This window comes from Sinocyclocheilus anshuiensis, unplaced genomic scaffold (genome assembly GCF_001515605.1).
Source record: "Sinocyclocheilus anshuiensis isolate Anshui unplaced genomic scaffold, SAMN03320099.WGS_v1.1 scaffold1036, whole genome shotgun sequence".
Taxonomy (NCBI): domain Eukaryota; kingdom Metazoa; phylum Chordata; class Actinopteri; order Cypriniformes; family Cyprinidae; genus Sinocyclocheilus; species Sinocyclocheilus anshuiensis.
The window spans coordinates 10,331-29,717 of record NW_015550226.1 but is presented as its reverse complement, the minus strand read 5'-3'; the positions used below and the strand labels follow the sequence as shown (position 1 = coordinate 29,717).

Sequence of the window (19,387 nt, the reverse complement as noted above, 5' to 3'; positions counted from 1 at the left end):
AAGCAACTAGTTTTAAATTTCATCCAGGTTGACAATTACTTTAAGCAAAACAAAGAAATTAACTAAGATCCCAAAAAAACTAAGATTAAGAATTTGGATTTTGCATGTAATAAATTGTCTGTCAACCACTGTGAATGTATAACTGACAATTACTAGGCCTATTTTCAAGAGAAAAAAAACACCAATTTGCGCTTAGTCTTGAGCTACAATCTCAGAACAAGATATATAATCTTAGAACAAGATGGATCCAGTAAAAATCCAGTATTTCTAAAATCAATTTATATCAACTACAGCAGTAGTTTTAAAGTTTCAGCCAGGTTGACACCTATTTTTAGTAAAACATAGAAACAAACTACAATCCAAAAAAAAAACAAAAAAAACAAGAGAATTAACAATATTGATATTGCATGTACCTGAATTAAATGACTGTCAACCACTGTCCACATACAATTAAAAAACACTGAGCAGAAATTGGTGTTTTTTTTCCCTCTTTAACAGTATTGAGCTCAGAACAAATTAGAACAGTATCAACTTACTCCAACATCTTGTTTTTCAGGGTTTGCACCTTTGGTGAAAGTCTGTGTCCATCCAGGTTGAAGAACAGTTTCTGGCTGACCTCAAGTGTAGATTTGAGTTCTCGTGGGTAGCTAAGGTTCATAGCATAAATGAATCTGAATAACATGGCCACTGCTACAGCTGCATTCCTCAAAGAGCTAAGAACCACAGTCCCTTCAATCACAACACTAACATCCACAGGCTGATCCACTAGGTCATGTCCTTCAAGTGTAGATCCCCATTAATGTCTGCTTCATGGCTTCTTTGGCACTCAACCAATCGCAATCCTGTGCAAAACAAAAAAAATATGCTGCATTTGTACGACAACTAATCTTTAAGAACACAGTACAGGGAATGAAAGAGAAGTAGATGAAAGAGATAAGCATTTGCTTACAGCATATTCCTTGAAGAGCTGTACATGGTCCTCATTCATGTATACACACACACAATGCTTTGAGGATGCATTCTCTTCGCACATCTATGCTGTTACTCTGCATAAAAAAATTAAAAAATAAAAAGTCACAAAACACTGATTAAACAACTCAGACATTACAATACTGATAACCAAATGCTGTGTATAACGTTCATGTACCAACCTGAGAAATGGGTTGCATGATGTTTTTTTATTGTTCGGCCATTGACTCCGCCTTTAGTGTGAAAAATCTTCATCAAGCTGTTTGAATATTGGTCAAGCATAGCAAGAAACTTGAACTGCAGTGGGCCTGTTGTAATTCGCATTAATTCATTATTGATCTGTTAAAAAAGCAACACTGTACACTGGCTATTCTAATTTTTCAGGTTTAACAAACTCAAGTAAATGAACTTGTCTATGTTTAAAGGAAAAAATAAAAAAACTTACTTCATCAACATTAAAGAGTGCTGGCCATCGAGTTTTAAACTCTGCTACAATTGGCTTCTTCTGAACCACTTTCTGTCTTCTGTATGAAAAGGTTCCTTCTATCTTCTCTTTGACTATTTTGTCATTGTTTCTTTTTTTGATCTCTGTCAAAAGATTAACTCGTTCCTTCTCCAGACTGTCAGAAGTTTCTCCCTCCGGATGCTGAGGGCAGTAATTCACTTCCGCTCTTCTAGGCTTCTTAGTATTTGAAGCAGCGTGGCACTGATCTTGCTGTTTGTTCTTTAATTAATTTATGCTTAACTCAGAACACCCAACACTTCTGAGCTTGGTATGAAAGTTTGCCATCTTGTACTTGAGGCTTATTTTACACCCATAGCAACCATTGTACGAGCCTTGCTCTCGTAAGCAAGGGTGTTTATTGATCAATGCTTCTGCCACTGCATTAAGGTCTACATCGGTTGGATATGCTTTGAATTTTATGATTTCCTCAGCTAGGCTTTCTAGAATGTGTGATTTCAGCTTTGTAGATGGACTAAGACGAGTTCCATTGGCATGGTATTCAGCATTGGCTTGTCCTAGAATTATTTCTGAGTCATAGGAGAAGCGTGGAATCGGGAATACAAGTGGCCACGGGGTAGATCTTGATATGGATTGCACTGACCCAGGAGAAGGATCAGGGGAAGACAAAAGGACAGCGTCATCGGTTTCAAATGAGGAGACCGATGCAGAATCATCTGACTTGTGCAGTGTTGAGTGAGAAGGAGTTGATTCTGGAGTCTCACAAGAACCTAAGCTTTCCTTGACTTTTTCTTGGTTTTGTCCTATAGTCTTAAAGATGACCTTTAAGGTTCAGTTACTGATGTCAAATTAATAAACTCACCACCAAAGTCATCATCTTTATACTGCAAGCGGATATCCCCATCAAGCCAAAATGTTTCAGTGATTATTTGTGTGAGGCACCCCTTCAGGCAGGATCAACTTCCTGGCATCATTGTCAGCTAGAATTACTCTAAGTTTCACAGGTCCAGCCATTGCCCTGATTATCAGCTTAAAGAGAGGACACATGACAAATGAATCACACAGAGGATAATGACAAGACAATAGGTGTATTTAGATGGTTAATTTTTCATTTGAATATTATTTTGAATATTTCTTATTTTTTTTGGGGGGGGGGGGTATTGCACTACTTACTCTCAAAGTTATCTTGTTTTGTTCAGCCTTTGAAAGTCACGTCTACTCAAGCCTCTGTTAGCCTATGGAGAAACAATCAAAGCATTTTGAAGTGTGAAGATTTGTTGTAATTTGTACTGAAAAGTAGTGTGAAGAATATTTATACTCAAAGGAATATAAACTTTGTTATGCTTTTTTTATGTTTTGTGCTGCTATGTGAATGTATCTTTTCAAAATCAGCATCTGAACAGCCCCAACCAAGTAGCACACAAGTGGATAATCGTCTAACAGTTCACCATGCTTGACAAAGACCAACTCTCTCAGATGTGATGCATTTACTTCAAATGCTCTGAAATGCTCTCTGTACCAGCAGCATAACTTCTTACAAATGAAACTCAACTTGTCTTGAAAAATGCAAATTTGAATTATTTCCACAAATTCAGGGAGGCCAGCAAGTGATCCATGAGCAAGAATCATTCCTGTTTTGTAACTTATTCCATATGCATTTACAGATTTGGCTAGACTGACTTCCGTTACGTCTGGGTATCTCTGTTTGATGGTGCAATCTATTTCCTTGTTCAGCACTTCAACTGTAACAGGTGAAACGCTTGTGACTTCAAATGATGTCCTCTTAAGGCCAGACGAATGCAAATGAAAAGCAAGCATTAGCTGGTGCTTTGTAGATAGCGTAAGAGCTATATTTTTAAAACAGTTGGTGTGATGAGCAATCTGTTTAAAAAAACGATGCTTCACTTCAAATCTCATTGTCCACATACATACAAGTGGCCCAAAGCACTGTTTCATATGTGGATAGTGCTCCAAAAAGTTTTGGCAGCAGGTTAGTAGTTGGAAAAAGCTCTTGGTAACAATTTATGTGTTCACAAATCTTAAATTCAAGGAATGCTACAGACTCATCAGAATGCACTGGAGCTACCACAAGCTCAACGATGTCTTTTAAAGGGGTTATATGATGCAATTTTAATTTTTTCCTTTCTCTTTGAAGTGTTACAAGCTCTTGGTGCATAAAGAAGATCTGTAAAGTTGCAAAGACGAAAGTCTTAAATCCAAAGAGATATTCTTTATAAAAGTTAAAAGTCAACCACGCCTACCTAAAACGGCTCGTTCTAACATGCCCCCACATGTCTATGTGACGATGTGGGAAGATTTGCATAACGCCGCCCAAATGTTCACGCAAAGAAAGAAGGCGTAACTTTTATTCTCGCTGTTGTATTGTTGTTGCCGCCATGCCGTGAAGGTGCTGTGTGTTTCATTGGGAAAGCGAAACTACTTTGTTTGGCCTTCCAAAAGAGGACGATATCCGCTTCGTCATGCCTAGAGCTGATCCGTGCTGGTCGCTGAGGAAATACATCAACTTCGCGCTGTGGATCGTCGGATCGGCTTTCACCGTCGACAAAGTGGAGTCCAGCCCGGGGTCGTCACATGTGGTTGCCGCAAGCCCGCCGGCCACGCCGTTCTCAGGCCCACCGGCCGTTCCTCACTCAAGCCCGCCTGCCTCCGCTCACTCAGCCCGCTGGCCATTCCTCACTCTAGGCCGCCGGCCGCCGCTCACTCAAGCCCGCCGTGCGTTTCGTTGTGAAAGAGGTTAGTAGTTGGAAAAAGCTCTTGGTAACGATTTCTGTGTTCACAAATCTTAAACTCAAGGAATGCTACAGACTCATCAGAATGCACTGGAGCTACCACAAGCTCAACAATGTCTTTTAAGTCCAAAATCAACAACCAAACAGGTTCATCCTCTGGCACTAGGGAACCAATCATAAATGGCAACAACCTCAACAAATTCCAATTTTCATGGGCATTGCCACCTATGGATTTCTTGGTTGAAAGTGTGTGTGGTATGACATGAGGCTTATTTGTTTTGTCACTCCATTTGTACGGAAACTTCAGAATCAACTGGTTCAGAAAATCCAGTGAAAAATATTTCTTTGAAATCAATACAGAGAGGCAACAAGCCAGCTCTACTGGCACTACACCTTCAAAGATATCGTGCACGATATCAGGAGGACAGCCTTTTAAAACTTGGAAAAGCGAAAAGTGCTTGGTAAGGACACAAGACCTCTTTACCCCAAAGCAATGACTATAGGTTTCCTCTGCACACTTCACATGTTCTTCATGATCATCTTTTGTCCGAAGCCTGAAAGCCCCAGATAAAACATTATGGGTTTGAATCTCATGTTTCTGTGCTGTACAAAATCTGCATATGAAGTTTCCTGAAAAACTTTCGACAAACCCACCTAATCCATGTGCAGCTAGATTGTCAGTCACAACACACTGCACTGTGCCCTTTACAAACTCACCAATATGAGATATATACACACCTTGTTCCTCTAAAATACGGAGATCATGCAGAAGGGGCTCAAGCACTTTTTCAAATCCAAATGTCTTGACATCATCTGTTTTGCAAAGTACTGCCAAGTATATTGAATAAAGTGCTGAATGAAAGCCAGTGGGGAGATTACTTAAGATCCAGTACACTCCACAGAGTTTGTGCTTTTTGCGGGAGGTTCCAAGTGGGTTACAAACTTCGAAGTCATCTATATACAGATTTAAACAGATTCTTAACTCCTCTTGAGACCAAAAATTGCTCTGACTGTAGAACAATCCATCTTGAAAAGACTTGAACAGATGACCATCAGCAGCACAACTTGCTAAAGAGGTCTTCTCCTGTGCAATTTTACTCCCAATCACCTGATCCAAAAAGTGCTCCTTGCTCAGTAACTGCTGTAAAGATTGTAAAATTGGAATATATTGAAATGTTCTGTTCTTATTAGAGTCTAAAATGTATTCGACTGGTTCAATGACATTGAAATTTTCTTTGTAGAACTTTTTTTTTTTGAAGGCTGTTGCTAAAGGTCCATCCTTTCCAAAACACTGTCCTACTGGGTTGGATACACACACAGCACAAGCAAGTTCTTTTATCACAGCCTCGTCAACTGACAGACTATGATTTCTAAAAACATCTAAGATGGTTGCTTGTACAAATGGGACGGAAGCAGATTTCAGCAAAAAGTGTAGTTCATCCCCCGATTCATCTACTGCTGCAGTAGGTACATGCAGTATGTTTTCTAACTTCAACAGGAGACACCCTACTTCTTCCTTAATTACTGTTGACAGGCTCGCAACAGAAACAATGGCTGCATCCGAAAACTTAGGCAGTTGACTTGCTGCCTTGCTGCCGTATGAGGCAATGACTTTGCAGGCAGCGTTTTTGCATGAAGGCACCTCATGAAACTGATTTCGGACAGGCTTCTGAGGCAGCGTAATGGTTTAATGATCTACAACAATATAGAATGAGTTTTTGTGATAACTAAACAAATATTTAATTACTATAATATTGATTTCTCGCTAGAAATACCATCAAAAGTGAAAAAAGTTAGTCAGAATTATACATTTACACAGAGGCAGCGTAATGGTTTAATGATCTACAACAATATAGAATGAGTTTTTGTGATAACTAAACAAATATTTAATTACTATAATATTGATTTCTCGCTAGAAATACCATCAAAAGTGCAAAAAGTTAGTCAGAAATATACATTTACACACAAACTGACCACCAAACGCAACTTTCAGATGCCATCTTTATTTTTTAGCTCAACTGTCACAGAATGGAACGCACAGGATTGTGTGATATCAAAGGCAGCGAAGGATACGTCTATGCTGCCTTCAAAATTTGATCAGAAGAAAGTACCTCTGGAGACAGGAAGTGAAGCAGAATTTGTATTCGGACGTGCCTTGATGCCTTCCTGCCTTGGAATGCTGCCTCCGAAGGCAGCATTTTAGAGTTTTCGGATGCAGCCTATATCACTGTCGTCATCTGACTGTCTACATCAGCTTCAGGTTCATCAGTGGAGCATGATGGCCTGTTTTCATCAGCATGTCTCAGGTGTACTATGTAAAGTCACAACTTTATGTGATTTGTGTTTTCTATTCTTGTGAGAATAGTATGTACCATAAATGCTGGTCTCAAAACTACAGCCTAGAAATGCACAACTACAAGTCTGACCATTTTTAAGGTGTGTCCCTATGTGAACAAAATAATCTTTCTCTGAAGAAAGCTCAGCACAATCACACAACTGACAACTGAATGTCACTAATTGTGTTGATGTCTGTGGTGGTAACGTATGGGCACAGTATAAATGATTTCTAAGGCAATTCCATGTTCGGAAAGTGCACGGGCATGTCACATAAGAACATGGATAGCGTTGATTTCTGCCTTAATGACCATGGCATAACTTATAATGTTTCAACAATTTGTACCTGCTAGACTCTGATACTCCACACTTTTTGCAAGGCCACATTCAGATAACTAGAAGAAAAACAAACACAACAATCAATTACGAAAACTGTAAAACCACAAGTAATCATTATGTAAAATCAGATTTCGGTCAAACTATTATCCATACTGGCTTCCAAAACATGTATGTCCAAGCACCCATTAATAAAACACTTTTCTCTATTTCATGGTAATAATAAATGGTTTTGGAAAAATATCCATTAGTTTAAGAACATGAATTAATAATACTTACCCAATGGAAAAAGCAGAAAGCCAAGCATAGGATGTAGGTTATTATGCTCTTGTAAAACTTGTGAAATGAAAAATAAAATTATTTTGCATGAGATAAACTTAAATTAATAATTGTGTTATTTTTTTAATGTATCAAAATAAAATGAATTTTGAAACTAGATATGGATGGTTTAGTGCTGCTACTGAACCTCTTTTCCTGTAGCTGTGTACATTATAACTGAAATCAATGCAAAAATAGCAAGTGCTGACAGTATACATTTCTATTGTCTCCACAGCTGTCGTCTAAATACAGCATCCGTAACAATAATACAGTAGCGTAACAGTAATGTGCATTATTAAATTTTACGGACAACAGAGTGTTAGATTTAAAACATAAATGTTACGTATAAGATCATAACTATTAACTTTAATATGTAACATGTGTAATAACTTGATTACTTTTATTTTATTTTAGGGAATTAATTACTATTAATTCAGTCAGGGTTTGAAAGGAATCGAATCTTGAAAATTCGAAGTCCACCTGATTAAACCGATTTCAAATTTGTTATGTTACACTTTAAATCAAGGGTCGTCCAGCGAGCCGTGACCTCAGTATATTTGAACAAATTGACTATGTATCTGTAAAAGAAGGCCAATTGCAAATTAAATTAGAATTTCAGGTTAGAAATGGTATTTCCTGGTTAAAATTGAATGATGTTATCATTAAAATTTATGAGAGTAATTAAAAATTACTATTAATCAATCAATATCTTGAAGCAGGATAACTCAAACCCTAATGCTAACCATGAAATAAAAATTTTATTGCCCTATTGACGGTTAAGGATAAAAATTTTGATGATGTTTGTTACGTGATTAAAACTCAACTATGATTGTGTACACAAGGTTATTACGTTCTCGTTTGGGAATGTTCCTTCTCAATGAGAGGAGAGGGAAAAGAGGGATAGGATGAAATCAGTATGAAAGCGCGAAAGAAATCAGATGTTTGGACATAATGGTTCCATCCATTGGTGGTCACAAGACATCGGGGTTTCTATATGTTGTGAACTGGCTTTTCAGTCCTGATACAAAGAAAGCTTTGTTGACTCCTGATTGAATTAATTCGAAGCCTCATGATGGTGATTCAGTGGCGTATCAGTGTCCTGTTCATGAAATCCCTACACATGAATCTGTGCAAAATGAAAACGCTTTCATTCACTGTCTTGACCTGTCACGAATGACAGAGCGTGCATGCACACAGTGCTGGCCTGTAGGGTTGTGGGGCCCTAGGCAAGAAAATGAAAATAGGCCCCACTAGTGTAAAAATTGTCATAGCAATTTGACGAGTATAAAGCACATAAAATGGCAATTTCAATAATTAAGTGTAACATATCCAACATAGGTTACATATGTAAAAAATATTTAAACAGATTAAAAAAATTGAGAATGCAAGTGAGCTTGAAAAATGAAAGTAAATAGATATACATGAAAGACAAATAAATAAAATAAAATATACATGAATTATATACAAAAACTAAATAAAAAACAGAGCATACACAAAAACAGCAGTTGAGGTCTGCATTCATTGATTATAACGTAACTTTGTTAGATCATGATGAACTAATGTGAGTGTCAGTTTTTTTAGTGATTATAAAGGAACACTCTTTGCACCATAGCAATGAACGGCACAAAAATATTATGGTTTAGGCCAGGGGTGCCCACACTCGGTCCTGGAGGGCCGGTGTCCTGCAGAGTTTAGCGCCAACCCTAATCAACACACCTGAAGCAACTAATCAAGGTCTTACTAGGCATACTAGAAATTTCCAAGCAGGTGTGTTGAGGCAAGCTGGAGCTAAACTCTGCAGGACACCGGCCCTCCAGGACCGAGTTTGGGCACCCCTGGTTTAGGCCATAATATTAAGGTTACATCACCCTCACTAATTTCAGAAGTAAACTCAGTGATTTGATTCTGGAGCCAGGTCTGTAATTAGTTAAGGTAACACGCTAAAATGCCTCAATTTTCCCTCATATAACAAGTCTGTCTGTGATCGTGGGCATCATTGCATTTATAAAACAAATACTAATACTACAGAAATAAATATTATGTATATCCTTTTTTTCGGCTGAATAAAGATATTGTTTGGATTCCATTTCTACCACAATTTCACTTTAATCTCTCTATCATTCTTTCATTTCAATTCCAAAATCTGAACCAACAAAATCTGCACACAAAATCTTAACTGTAACTTGAAAAGTTTTCAGATAAACTTTTTCTTTATTTGCCAGAAATTATAAAGAACACTAAGTTTGCTGTGCTTGTTTGTAGATCTGCACAATTTGGCCAACTTTTTGTTGTTGTTGTTTTTATATATCAATATGACTACTAATAATTCTGATTATAGTTATAACTAAAAAAACATTAAACAAAGTAATAATAATTGATAATAATTATTATTAATTTATTTTACAGAAAACTGCAGTATGACCTGTTAACATGCAGGAGGCCTATGGCTATAATTGTTTAGAAAGGTCTAAGGTTTTATTATAAATGACTATGATAAAAAAATCATTAACAGTAATTTCTTAATTTTTGTCAGGAAATGTTATGCATCCACTGAGAGAGAGAGAGAGAGAGATCCTCTACACTGGAGAAAAACAGAGAGAGAAGCATTATTTTCCCTATTTTTACCCAAAATAAGGTGTAGTGAGTAACTGTAGCTGTTTCATTCATACTGGTAGCCGGAGGGCGCCCTCGTGCAGTAAAACCATAAGAGAAAAAAATCATAAAAAGAGATACTCACAAAAATCAAGTTAGAGGAAATAGTATGGACAAAGGCATATGCTATCGCTGCAGTAGCTGAATAAAACGCACATAGGACGTTTTAACTGATGAAGAATGAAGACAATAAGCATACGATTGACTAAAATGGTTTATCTCTGTTCTTCAAGCCATCTTGCGTATTTTTTACATGCAGAATGTATATTTATAATTCATTCTGTGATATAAAACCACGTCAGATCACAAAAGGAAGTTATTTCAAACACTCGACTGATGTTATGAAATTAATTTGGCGCAAAAATGTTATTAAATGTTTTTAAACGCACTGTACAGCCCTGGTGTGTCATCTGTATGTGTGTTGACTTAAAGGTGCGCTGCGCAGCGGCAGATCGATCGGTGTTTGACATTGACAAGTACTGCAATAGGAAAGGAAAGCATGCAGAGCTGTCCATATATAGCTCTCGCGGTACTTCGATGTCAAACACCGATCTGTCTGCACAGCAAAACCAAATAATTATTAATGAAGAATTATAATGAAGTTATAAGAAAAATATAATGAAGTTATAAGTAAAATATTTGGGGTTTAAAACAACATACTGTAATGCAATCATGATTTCAAAGAGTAGGGTGAATTCAGGTTGATTGGGACACTTTTCCAAGCCATTTCAATGACAAAAGGGTCCCAAACATTTGATTTTGTAAATTATTCGATACATACAATAATAAAATACTGTATAGTTAAATAGTTAATTTAGTTATATTAGTATATTGCTACAAACATAACATCAATGCAAGAACAAAATGTATGCAACTTAAATCTGAAGGATTTAAACTTAACATTTTCCTGTCAGTTTTACCTAGCTTGTACCAAGTCTCTTATCTAGTCTCAAAGTTTGCCTGTTCATTATTGATTTTTATTTTGAGAAAAATCAGCTGGGTTGTTTTGGTCTTAATATCATTGCTTTGTTTTAGTTACACTTGCATAGCAGGCCGATAAGAGAAGCAGAGCACCAACCCTGCCTCCACTCAAGCAGTCTCTCTCTCTCTTACTGTGCAAATTATCTTTAGACAGTCTCAGCAAACTTTAACTTAGACTATAATATCAAATTCATTACAACATAGAACCCTTCATCATTCAAAGAGGTTAAAAATGTAAAATATATATATCTCAAATCTCAGTTTAGATTATTTAAAATGCATTATGCTAGGAGCATTTCCTAAAATAATTTTTACCTCAAATGCTTAGTTCCCTTAACCTTTGTTATCCAAACCATCTCTTGATTCAGCAAAAGCAGTCTTCATTTTTAGCCACCACCATGTCTTGTAATTATCCTATGCTATGCCTAATGACCTGCATGAGTAAAAACTATAATATAGACATATTAGTTCAATATCATCTCAGCCTCATACATTCAGGGATTCATCATAACTCTGCATAGGAGACTTTTCATACAGTTCTTGCCAGTAAAGCAAAATAGGACGTTTTAACTGATGAAGAATGAAGACAATAAGCATACGATTGACTAAAATGGTTTATCTCTGTTCTTCAAGCCATCTTGCGTATTTTTTACATGCAGAATGTATATTTATAATGTGCTAATCGACATAGCCTTTATCACTGTATAGAATATTATAAAATGATTTTGCCTCATTCTGTGATTCCATGTCAGATCACAAAAGGAAGTTATTTCAAACACTCGACTGATGTTATGAAATTAATTTGGCGCAAAAATGTTATTAAATGTTTTTAAACGCACTGTACAGCCCTGGTGTGTCATCTGTATGTGTGTTGACTTAAAGGTGCGCTGCGCAGCGGCAGATCGATCGGTGTTTGACATTGACAAGTACTGCAATAGGAAAGGAAAGCATGCAGAGCTGTCCATATATAGCTCTCGCGGTACTTCGATGTCAAACACCGATCTGTCTGCACAGCAAAACCAAATAATTATTAATGAAGAATTATAATGAAGTTATAAGAAAAATATAATGAAGTTATAAGTAAAATATTTGGGGTTTAAAACAACATACTGTAATGCAATCATGATTTCAAAGAGTAGGGTGAATTCAGGTTGATTGGGACACTTTTCCAAGCCATTTCAATGACAAAAGGGTCCCAAACATTTGATTTTGTAAATTATTCGATACATACAATAATAAAATACTGTATAGTTAAATAGTTAATTTAGTTATATTAGTATATTGCTACAAACATAACATCAATGCAAGAACAAAATGTATGCAACTTAAATCTGAAGGATTTAAACTTAACATTTTCCTGTCAGTTTTACCTAGCTTGTACCAAGTCTCTTATCTAGTCTCAAAGTTTGCCTGTTCATTATTGATTTTTATTTTGAGAAAAATCAGCTGGGTTGTTTTGGTCTTAATATCATTGCTTTGTTTTAGTTACGCTTGCTTAGCAGGCCGATAAGAGAAGCAGAGCACCAACCCTGCCTCCACTCAAGCAGTCTCTCTCTCTCTTACTGTGCAAATTATCTTTAGACAGTCTCAGCAAACTTTAACTTAGACTATAATATCAAATTCATTACAACATAGAACCCTTCATCATTCAAAGAGGTTAAAAATGTAAAATATATATATCTCAAATCTCAGTTTAGATTATTTAAAATGCATTATGCTAGGAGCATTTCCTAAAATAATTTTTACCTCAAATGCTTAGTTCCCTTAACCTTTGTTATCCAAACCATCTCTTGATTCAGCAAAAGCAGTCTTCATCTTTAGCCACCACCATGTCTTGTAATTATCCTATGCCATGCCTAAGGACCTGCATCAGTAAAAACTATGATTTAGACATATTAGTTCAATATCATCTCAGCCTCATACATTCAGGGATTCATCATAACTCTGCATAGGAGACTTTTCATACAGTTCTTGCCAGTAAAGCAAACACTTCATGATCCTGATATAAATTAAGACATTTTGTCTCAAAATAATGGCTGTCATCATATGGTCATATGGTCATCATATAAGATCCTTTTCCTCAGGGTGTGATCCCCTGGCATAGTTGCATCAAGTTGTGGATGCTTGTCACAATGAAAAACAAGCCATCAAGGAATGCGGTTGCTGGTGATCAGGTCTGGAGGAGCTCACATTTTTGAGGCAGATTGCTATAACTTCTTACAGTTTACCCCTTATCGATGCTTTTAGGCCTATCAAGCATCCGCTCAACTCCGCTACCATCTCACATATAACACCTCCCTTCTGGGCAGGTGCCCAGTGGCAGTGACCCCCTGCCTTAGGTTGCCCTCTGCTTGGCCAATAGAAGATCTTACCCGTCATTGAGAAGTCACCTTTCTTATATAATAACCGCTCTTTATAATAACTGCAACATCCTCGACAGATTTCTTCCAGAATCTGGTATTTTCCACAGCTTAGGAAAGGTGCACTCAAGAACCATGAGAGCCACTGACACCACCTACTAGTGTTAAAACATTGAGACAGGTTAATCAGAGCAGTATTTTAATTACTAAATTCAATTGAATATCTTCAAACCATCATGCTGTGGTTACTCAGTGAATTTAGATATCACACCCATCCATTCAGTGTAATGTTCTGCTACTTCTGTAGCCGGAGCCATCAGGCCCTGTATTATGGTGGAGACTAAAAATAAGACATAAGTTATTGCTCATAGAACAAGCAGCAATACAACTGTTTAACTATTCAAAATCATTACCTCTATAGCTCAGGGTCTGTATTATGATTTTAAAGACCTCATGTCTCTTCAACAATAGCCCCTTGATTGTTATTGTCTTTTTACAATCTCTTATTTCTTAAATGCATTGGGCAGTTTAAACATTTTACTACCAATTGCCCTCTTAATGCATAAAATCTGAAATGTAGAATTTTTGAACTCCTTGTAGCATGTCCTTTAACATCTCAGGGTCTATGGTTTTCAACTGAAACACTGTGTTTTACTATAAATAGCTTGTTATCACTTGTGACACAGGCTCAGATAACAGCATTTAGTTGACTTTGAATGAGAGAGAGAACTCTGAGGGATTCAGGACCGGTAGCAATACATTTTCATTAACTTTTAACATAATTTCATTACTATCGTTTTACACTAGCCCAGCTTAAAACTCGCCAGAAATGAAATGCATTTTCAAATAAACATCTCTATTTTACCTTATTTTTGCAACTCAAAGGTTTCTTCAAAGTTAGTTCTTTTGCAGTCCTTGTCGGTACATTTACATCAACTTGTACCAATTAATTCTGGCCATGGCTTTGGAATTTCAACAATGGTTTTAAATCTGTCAGTCTGTCATGTAACTTTGGGTCGTGCTAGCATGCTTTCTTCAAAGCTACTCTGAAACCCCAGTTTATGTTACTTGTTTACAACATTATCATCTCATATGCAAACAATCATTTTTCAATGGAAATTGGCATTTGGCTATTATGCTGAGTGGCTACATTTTTGCAATCTGACAGTAAAATTACTCTTTTGCCCAAACGTCAGTAAATATAGAAATGAACAATTTTCCACTCAGAACATGTCTGTTACTTTTACAGCTTAAGCCAGAGTCATGGTGGGGGCCGCATGAGATAAAAACAACTGTTTCATTGCAGTCAAATGCAATCTTATCTTCTAAAGCAAAACATAAGCTTCTAAGTTTTTCCAAAATGCCACAGTCAATTTTTGTGCCTACACAGTCTTTTAATCAACCCAGAATTATGTTCAGTATATTATTAGAGCTTGCAACAACTATACAGGGACTGGAACAGATTTATGATATAATTCTTTGTCATTTAAACCTTATATGCACAAAGAATCAGATTAAATCATTACTCAGTTACTTCTGGGATTATTTTGAACAAATAGCCACTTTACCCATCTGAAAATAGGCACATGCATTTAGAAATGTGTATCTTTCTGGTTATTTCTTTCTTTGCAGCCAATCAAGTTTTTGTTTTAACTTTCCAATCAGAATCAAAGCGCAGGCTGACCATTCTTTAAATTAATTAAAATAATATCTTTAAGGTGAGAGCTTCAGAGCCGAGCTGTTTAAAGCATTTGCTCTCTTCTGTTTCATTATTTCTATCAGGACTAAGCAAGTTACCTAATTTGTCAGCCATATTCTATCACAAACCAAAAAAGATGATAGCAGCAAGAGATTGAGGCGGCAATCTTACCAATAGCCCTTGGCTTCTGCGTGATGAAACTGCAAAGTATATTCCAGAATTTCCATATACTGGTCCAATCAAATTAGGGTCATGAAAACAAAATTTTAGCTCTTTCGGGGTTGTTCCTGATGCATCCCAGATCAATCAATCCTTGCCGTAACTTATATATATGGATATGAGTATTTTTGGTTACTCTTTTCCCTAACCAACTGACCTGACCTGATCGCTAAACTCGGGGCGCCCCTGTCTGAGACGGAAGGAATAGAGAGTTGGTTGAGCGATTTACGACTAGAACCCCCCTTCTAACGTCTTATATTCTCTCTGTATTTTATATACCTCAACACAGACTGCACTATCTGGCCTCTACGGCTCTCAGTGCCACAGAATGCACTATCTGGCCTCTACGGCTCTCAGTGCCACACAATGCACTATCTGGCCTCTACGGCTCTCAGTGCCACACACATAGAGAATGTGTTTTGTCCCCCCCTGGACTGTGCTTTTACTCCCCAGTGGAAAGCACTACAAATTGTGGTACACCCGTACACCTTTTCCACATACACAAAGTAACTTAACGTTACAGGTGTACCTCAACCTATGACACCAGTTTACCCAAAACAAATTCATACAAATCCTGGTGTCCCTCACTCACGTCTGAGTGAGTATCGCTCTCCCTTCTCTCACACTCCCTCCACCACAGACAGTCCCTAACCAAGAATAATTTTGAAAGATTAAATCTTTCTTTCCTACCTTTCTTTCGTTGATTGATCAGGGATGTCACCGAAGAACGATTGCCCGCGTATCCTCCACCATTAACTGTAGGGGAATTTACAGTTAAAACCCAAGGACCAGATATGATGAATGAAGACCAGGAGTCAGAGATGCGATCAATTAAAGAAAATTTTACTGAAGAAAATAGTTTGCAGTTTCATCAGCAGAAGCCAGCTTCAATACTTGCGATGGAGTTCGTAGGCCGCTCTGCATACATGTCAAAAACACCAATAATTATACTCTAACAGAGGTCACTAATTACGTCAATACATATCTCTTAAGTCATTATGTAGGCTAGGGATCAGCAGTCAGACAAAACAGTTATCTCCAGAGACCTATTCCTGATCAGTTGGGGGGCATCTGATGACGAGCTTCTCCACTTACTCAGGAAAAGATGCCGACACACAGAGAAAACGTATTTTGCCTGGCTCTGGCGAGAATCTTATCAGCATTCAGCATGGTTCATTACACACACACACTATGCCTGTCTCTTTTTAGTAGGGGTGCTCTGATCAGGACTTTTGAGGCCGATCACCAATCGCCGATTACGGAAAGCAGTATCTGCCGATACCGATCACCGATACCGATCTTTTTAAAGCCTACTTTTTATAATTTTTAACTATTTAAAGTGATACTCCAATCAGGATTTTTAGACATTTATTCAGGGCCTGAATTTCATTTTTGAAAATGGGGGGAATTCCCCTCTTAGGTGACTCTTGTGAGAGGGGAAGCAGCACGGACTGTGCTTTCACACAGGAGTCCGCTACTGATCTGTGGCTGTTTACCACAAACACAACATTTATCCATTATTTTGATTTCAAATCCAAACATTCTCACTGAAAATGCTTTTTCAGCATTGCAATTGTTTTTTTTTTTTGTTTGTTTTACACAGTACAGTAATACAATCTTTCACAGACATGTTTAAGCACAATAAATACACTCTCAGAAAAAAAAGGTACAAATTTGTACCAAAGAAGGTACAAACCCTTGTCACTGGGGCAGTACCTTTTAAGGGTACAGAATTGTACCTTAATATAAAGGAACACATTTGTACCATTACAATTTGTACCTTAAAGGACATGATTTGTACCATGGGGAACCAAAATGTACCTTTTAGTTTTTAAAACTTGTTGGTACAATATTGTACCTTCATCAAAGGTACAAATTCTGTCCTTTAAGGTACCACCCCAGTGACAAGCCCATTTGTACCTTAACTGTGGCAAATATGTTCCGTCAAGAACTATTAAAGGCCATTTTCCTATTGAATAACATGCACATTCAACAACTGAACCCAAAAGGCATCAATTTAATATCAGTAACTTTAATGATCAAATACATGTTTAAACAATTTCTTCCAGTTTACAGTAAAATATTTCCTTTTGTGTAAATTCATATTTTCAGTTTACAATAAAGATTTCAAAAATATTTTAACAAAATGTAACCTTCTTTAAAAACATTTCTCCATTTGTTGCAAAACATTTCACAAAATACATTCACAAAAATGTTACAGTATACAAAATACATTTTCCAATCTAAAACAAACTTTTCACAAATTGTACACAATACTTTTTTCCCACACAATAACCTTGCATTTACTTAACATACTATTCATTTAATTTACTTAACTTTAAATGAAATTTTGCAAAAGCATCAAAAACATTGTAATGAGTTGTGCACAAAACTAATGTTTTGTAGGTTAGTGACTATGCATATCTGGTTCCTACATACAAAAGATCATCAACCATATAAAGGTCAAGTGCCTGGTAATCCAGTTCCTCTCCTGGCATCATACAAAACCAGTCCTTGTCATATGAAACATAAAATGCATGAAAATGACAATCAAACGATTGTGGGAGCAACAGTTTTCCACACAGTATCCACAATGTATCTACGTATAAAACATACTTAATCTGAAAGAATAAAGGAACTTCTTCTGTATGCACAATATCAATAACAAACACATCTTTGGTGGCATATTTTACACAAACCTCTTTCATACGGCTAAGTGTTTTACCTGCAAAATCAATGGACTGAAATTTTTCGTGACTTTTAAGTACATTTTGAAGCTCGCTGGGTAAAGGCGTAAATGGAGTGCTCATGCTCGTTCCAGTAACTTTTTCATAATCACCCAACATGCTTGCTGATGAAAACTCCCAACACTGTTTGTAGTGGTGTCGTTTGCTTAAAGAAGAAGTGATGTTAATTAAGTTTTTACAGCTGCTAGATACTTTCTTAAAGTACTGATGCTTGTTTTCAAAGCGCATGCACCAAAGAGGACGCAGCAGACAATAAGATGAAATAAGTATCGCGTAATGTATTAAATAGTGACACTTTGGTGTGATGTCAAATACATCTTTCAACTCTTGCAAGAACTCTTTCACTTTCATGTTAAGTATAGGAAGGCTTTCTCTTTTTACTGATGGTGCCATAACAATATCTGCAATTTCTCGACACAGAAGATAAACATTCCAGTATTTCGAATTGCGTGGAATGCGGTGTGCAATCAAAAAAGGTAAAAGCCTAAATAAGCACCATTTTTGTGACGCTGATCCTGAAATGTTTGATTTCTGTAAAATTTTCTCAGACAGCTGGGATGGTTTGTTTGCTCGATCATTTTGACCTATGGCAAATTGACTCAATTCAGCATTAATTAATGCTGTTCAGTTGCTTTGACATAATCTGTATTGTTAAAAGCGCTATATAAATAAAGGTGACTTGATTTGACTTGATTAATTTCCTCTATGGTCATATGCTTTTCTCTGTGTGCCTTACATAAAACTAATTTGACTACTAAAGGTATTATGCCCTCTAATAAATCGTGCATGATATCTGGTGGCAGTCCTTTTGTTACATCAAAGTAACTTAGTTCATCAAATGGACAGATTCTCTCAACACCATATACTGCAGTGTTAGCAGGGTTTTCCTTAATAGAATCCAAGTGATACTTGTGGACTTCAGAAGTTCTGAGAATATACTTATCTTCACTGAAAAACTCGTTCTTATTTGAGTGAGTTGCCATACAGTGTCTACAGATTCGTCCGGAGGCTATGTAAGTGAAGCATAAACATTTTTAACGTCATTTTGGACCCGTATCCGGGTCCGCAGAGTTTAACTGGTTTTAAAGGACATGCTAAATCCACCAATCATGTGTGCTGACAAATTGTCCCCAGAGATAGAAGCCAGAGCAGCATACACATTTGTATTACTGAAAATTAGAGGAAAGTAATTGACAGTAATGTTAAATCATCCAACAAAGGTTTTAGAATATCGTCCATGTGCTGCTTATACAAAGAATGCTTGACCAGTAAGGCAAGGTGAATATGCTTTAGCTGAGACCTATATTTTATATCTACATTACCAACAGTATAGTAGATAGCACAGAGTTTGTGTTTGTTTCTTTTAGAACCAAGTGGATTAACCACTTCGAATTCATCTTCATAGAAGTGCAGACGTAGAGCACCAGGATGTTTGGCAAAGAATGGATGTTCCTTAAAGTATATCCCATCATTGTAGTCCCTCAGCACATGCTCATCCCTAGGCTGAGTGTTTTGTGTCTGTATAGAATTCCATACATCCTCATGGCTGCAGTACTTTT

At 36.8% G+C, this 19,387-nt stretch overlaps 1 pseudogene; it reads right to left on the bottom strand.

Moving 5' to 3' along the window:
- Window positions 1–1,041: 1,041 nt before the first annotated feature.
- LOC107661014 (uncharacterized) lies at window positions 1,042–2,446 on the bottom strand (annotated as a pseudogene).
- Window positions 2,447–19,387: the final 16,941 nt, after the last annotated feature.